Below are 6,073 nucleotides of genomic sequence, written 5' to 3' on the forward strand. Positions count from 1 at the left end.
GCAGGCTTACAATCAGCCATATGAAAGCCTGCAAATAGATCAAGAGCATACTTGGGCTGCGATAGTGTAATCCCGGAAGGTGACTGTGAAATCTCTATCCCGAGAAAGTAGTGCAAAAGACCCAGGTCAGTCATAGAAAATCTGTCATGCAAAGCAGATTTGACCCTGCTAATGATGGATGAAGTACTCCCTGTAATGATCAAGTCATCAACATAGAGCACAAGTATCAAGTGAGAGTCATCCTATCTCAAAATGTAAACATTTGGATCGGAATGACACCTGGTGAACCCTGTGGAGAGAAGAAAGGAATCCATCTTGGCATACCAAGCCCTGGGGGCCTGCTTAAGGCCATAGAGAGATTTCCTTAGTCTGCAAACCAAGGAAGTATCCTGGATGAAACCCTGTGGCTACTCCATATAAATCTCCTCATCAAGATCTCCATGAAGAAAAGCACTCTTCACATCCATATGATGTACAGCCCAACCATGAGCTGCAGCAATAGCAAGTGTCAAACGAATGGAGTTCATCTTGGCTACGGGTGCAAAGGTCTCAGTATAGTCAACACCTGCAACCTAAGAAAAACCTTTTGCAACAAGTCGGGCCTTATACTTATCCACACTACCATCCGTTGCAAACTTGGTCCGATAGATCCACTTACATCGAACCATCTTTCTCCCCTTAGGAAGATGGACTAAATCCCATGTGTTGTTCCTCATCAAGGAACTATACTCTTCCTCCATAGCTTGGTCCCACTCGGGAACCCCTGATGCTTCCCTAAATGTCTGTGGATCGGAAGTGGTAGCAATGAATGCATGTGGAAGATCCTGATGTTGTGATCGAGTTCTCCATGTATCTGAAGGATCCCCAACAAGAGAACCCGCGGACTCAAGTGTCTGTTGAGCCCAACGAGGTCTAGGTGGAGGTGGAGAACGAGGCTTCTCAACTGCAAGTGGACCCTGCAGAGGTGTAACCCTGCGAGTCAGAGTTGAGGGAGTCTCATCATCTGAATCACTAACATCACTATCCACAATGGAGGAAGGTGGAGGAGGTAGAGAGACTAAGCTAGGAGAGCTTTCCTCAAAGTGAACACTCCTCTCAATGAATACCTCATGTGTCTCTGGATCCATCAATCTGTATGCCTTAACACCCTCAGGATATCCAACAAATATGCAAGGCCGACTCTGAGGTTCCAATGCCTTGCGTTTCTGTGGAGGTATCCGAGCCCATGCGGGACACCCAAAGACTCTAAAATGTCTCACAATAGGTTTCCTACCAGCCCAAGCTTCAAAAGGAGTAATACCTTGCAAAGCTTTGTGAGGAACCTGATTCTGGATGTGTGTGGTACAACTGATAGCCTCTGCCCAAAAGGCGGGATCAAGAGAATGTGCATGTATCATACAGCTAGCCATTTCTTTGAGAGTTCTATTCTTGCATTCTGCAACCCCGTTCTGCTGTGGAGTGTATGCAATAGAATGCTGAAGATCAATCCCCTCAAATGTACAAAAATCCTCAAGTCTTTTATTCACATATTCCCTTCCATTATCTATGCGAAGAATTTTGACCACTTACCCTGATTGCTTCTCCACACGAGTCTTGAAGTCCTGAAATCTGTCAAATACTTCACTCTTATGAATGAGAAAGTAGACCCAAGTGAAGCGGCAGTAGTCATCAATGAAGGTAAGAACATAGCGGGCCTTACTGAATGAAGGTGCTGGAAATGGACTTGCTACATCGCTGTGAACAAGTTGAAGAACTTCCAAAGCTCTCCAAGTTTTCCCTTTATCAAACTTCTCTTCGGGATGCTTGCCCATGGAACAACCTGAACATACACCCTCTGAAAAACTGATTCGAGGTAGACCTGTGACCATGTCTTTAGTGCTTAGCTGCTGAAGATAGCGGTAGTTGAGGTGACCAAACTGCTCATGCCATAGCTTACTTTCTGAATTTGAATGAGTAAGCAAGGCCCTAGAAGGTGAACTTGGCACAAAGTGGGAGAATGAATAAAGCCTTGAGTTGTCATTGACTTGTCCCACTACTACCAAGGCATCATCATCAAGTTCCTTTACCACAACTGAATCTGGTGTAAACTCAACCTTTTTCCCATTCCCATAGTGAGTGATTTGGTAGATAGAGAGAAGGTTGGTAGACAAGTTAGGAACATAGAGAACATTCTCAAATGTTCCATCATCCATGTCAATTGAACCTTTCCCTTCAACCTCTACTTGTGTGTCATCACCTATGTAAATGTGAGGTACCTTAGATGGCTCCAATGAAGAAAACTGCTCCTTTGTAGAACCCATGTGATATGAGGCACCCGAGTCAAGTATCCATTGCTGTGAAGAACCTATTGTAGCCACAAATGCTTGCCCTTTTCCTTTAGACTGTGAGGAAGAGGAAGGAGATGAATCCTTCTTTGTGTAGGCGGATGGCAAGTTGATGTTGTTTTTCTTGAGAAGATCGGTTAACTCATCAACTTGCTTTGTGTGGCATCGATGCTCATCATGACCATACTTTTTGCAATATGCACAAGTTGGTTTATCCTTCTTAGGTGGTGTCCCCTTCTTGGAAGAGGATGATGAATCGCCTTGTGATGGAGAGGATGATTGTCCTTTTTCCTGGTGTGGCTTAGACTTGGATTGCTTCTTCTTCTTGTTGGAATCTTTGCCTTGACTTCCTTGATTCCCTTGATTAGCCACCAAAGCCTTGGACTTTGAAGACTTGAGAAACCCCATGTTCAACAACTTAGTTTGTTCCAATATTAACATTTCTGTGAAAGCATCAAATGAAGGCATAACATAAGAACTCCCCACTGTCAAATGATGAGTTTGGAAGCTAGATACAAATGCTGCATATTCTAGTGCAAGCTTGTCCAACAGGTTGAATATCAATTGAGCATCCTTTTTGTCAATTCCACAATCCTTTAGCTTTGCTCTTAGCTCATTTGCTTTGGTGACATAATCTTGGATTGTATCAAAACTCTTGGGATCTAAGTTGGTGAGCTCATTGTCAATCTGATAGCCTCTGATTTCATCAACTTGTCCATACAATTTCTGAAACATATCCCAAGCCTCTTTGATTGTTTTACACTTCTCAATGTGAAAAATGAAGTCATCTGATACATACTTGCGTAAGGTTCCAAGAGCCATGCAATTATTTGTGAGCCATTCTAAATGAGCAATTGGATCAGCCTTAAGATCAAGTGGTGTTGTTATTGTTCCATCTATGTAGTGAGTGAGACCCTTTTCCATTAGTTTACTCCATACTTTAATTTTCCATGATGCATAATTATGTGGAGTTAAAGGTGGAAATTTGTTAGGACTCATTGCAACAAGAATGGAAAGAGCACAAAGAGAGGCACAATCACACAAGACACCCCCCCCAAATTCATTCAATCAAAGAACCCCCCCAAATGTGATGATTTTGGCACTTTATAAGTAGTGCGTATACAATGGGCCACTTGCAAAAAATGGCAAAGATGACTTCTGATTTACAATTTTACAACTGCCTCAATAAGGCCAAAAGAGACTCAAACTGATAATGTAAGAGATCTAACTAAGATCCGAGCAATTTACAAGTACCTAATAGGCCAAATAAGACCAATATCTGAAAGTACAATTTCCACTCAAAATCTCTGAAATCTGATCATAGATTCTAAAAGTAGACGAATTAATAAGCACTTTCAAAAAAAACGGCACTTGAAAAGGAAGTCGTATGAGCTCAAACGAGGCCTTTGAATTTGTAGAATTGAGGATTGGATAGGTACAGCTGAGAGAATCCGAAAATTACGAAAAACCTATGCACCAAAATCAGAAAATAACCACACCACTGCGAAGATCACGAAATTTTAGCCCATTTCAAAAAAAATTGCACCAAAAAAGGAGCAAAAATGAGCAAGATATGGCCTTTCAAAGTTGGACTGCAAAACTGAAAAGCCCAATGGAGAGAGGTCAAAAAAATTTCAAAAAGTGCTGATGTGGCACTGACATCAGCAAGTACTGTATTAAATTTGACGGTCGTATGACCGTCGCAAAAACTTCGCCTCCCTGCTGACTGGGCGTCCGTACTGTACGGACTGCTGATTGGGCAAGTGACTGTGCAGGCCGTACGGATGACGTGGCATTGTACTGACTGATTGCGTGGCACGATGGTTGTGTTGTCGTACGGTCGAGATGGCGCGATGACGTGGCGTACGGACAGCTGTTTGAGAGCCACGTGGTGGGGTCGATATGCTGACTGGGTGTCAGCGTGGCGGTCACCGGAGGTGACTGGACGATCACCGGAGGCGGTGGCTGGTCTGGTGTCATCGGCAGCCGGAGGTGTGTGGGCGGTCGTCGGAGGTCTCTAGCTGGCGGCAGCGCTGGGTAGACGAGCGCAGCGGGCCGGGGCGTTCTGCGGCGGTGGCACGGCGTTCGGAGCGGCCGGCGGGAGGGAGCACAATGGCAGCGGCGAGACCTGCAAAAAGGGTACGGGCGATCCCTGCAACACCTGCGCAACACGCAGGTACAGTGTACGGGGTCTACGGACCCCCAGACAAAGACTTTTTTTTTTTTTAATTTTTCGAAATTTTTTTGAAAATTTTTTTTTTTTTTTTTTTAAAGTTTCGAAATCCGTATGATAATAGCCAAAATGGGGAAAAAAAATTTCTCACCAAAATAGATCGACTTTATAGTCGAAATTTATGGAAACGGCCTCCCGGATTCAACAGTGATGTCCAAATCACTCTATGACGCCCCCAAAAAATGAAGTTTTTTTTTTTTTTAAAGTTTCGAAATCCGTATGATAATAGCCAAAATGGGGAAAAAAAATTTCTCACCAAAATAGATCGACTTTATAGTCGAAATTTATGGAAACGGCCTCCCGGATTCAACAGTGATGTCCAAATCACTCTATGACGCCCCCAAAAAATGAAGATCCCCAAATCCGAAAATAGAAGTCTTCCACGATGTCTCCAAAAACCGATCAATGAAGCCCCAATAGCTCTGATACCATGTAGGATTTTGCCAAGATCGAGGGCACAATGAAAAGCATAAAAGAGACAATAGAATGACAAGAACAAACTGTATTCTCATCAATATACAAATGATCAACTGGATTAACCAATACAATGAATAGAGGCCTGCTTATATAGGCAAGGCCATATGGATGTATGAGCACACAAATATGACATGTGGCTCAATGAGAAACAAGGGTAGGTAAGAAATACTAAGGGTAGGTAGGAGAAATAATATAATATTCCACAAGAGGTGGACCCACCGAATGTGGAGTGTAACAGCAAAATAAAACCACAAAAGGTGGAATTTCTCCTACAAGCTATATCCCTATGTGCACACTTCCCTAAGTGTCTCAAATTCAAACTACGAAGAGATGCATTATCCTAAGTTAACTTAAGTAAGTGTAATAATATCCAAAATGAATATTTATTTACACCAACATTAACTTGTAGAAGCATAGAACCATGCAAGGCTTAAATTGATTAGGTCAAAGTTTTATTACCCTTGCTACTCAAGGCCAATGTATATAAAAGCTTGCAGCAACTATCCAAACTACCAAATTAGGCAAATATAATAAGCATCATTGGATAATTGCCAAATGCTCCTAATATGATATAACACCAACCATCCACAATGGAAGTGCATCAACTCATGTACAATTATTTCTATAATTTATCATTTGGATAAACCTTGCTACTCAAGGCCAATGGATAGGAAACTTGCAACAACCATCCAAACTAACAATTTAAGCAAATCTAGTAAGGTAGATTGAACAATTGCCAAATGCTCCTAATATGATACCTACAACATCAAACATTCTAGGTGGAAGCAATCAACTATCGTTATTCTTCATCATTTGGAGGTCTCTACTAAGTAACTCGCGCAAAAGCATAAATGTGTCTATAAACATTTCTCTCAATAATGATGGATCACAAAGTGTATCCAAACTCTTGATGCAAAATCCACCGTACAAAGCTTCTTTCATTCTACTTCTCCTACCCCAATAATGGCATCTACACTTTAGGTAGCATTTGTAGAATTAGAAGTGTGTAGAATGTTGTTGAGTAGTGCATCATCACAAA

This window comes from Cryptomeria japonica, chromosome 6 (genome assembly GCF_030272615.1).
Source record: "Cryptomeria japonica chromosome 6, Sugi_1.0, whole genome shotgun sequence".
NCBI classification, from domain to species: Eukaryota; Viridiplantae; Streptophyta; class Pinopsida; order Cupressales; family Cupressaceae; genus Cryptomeria; species Cryptomeria japonica.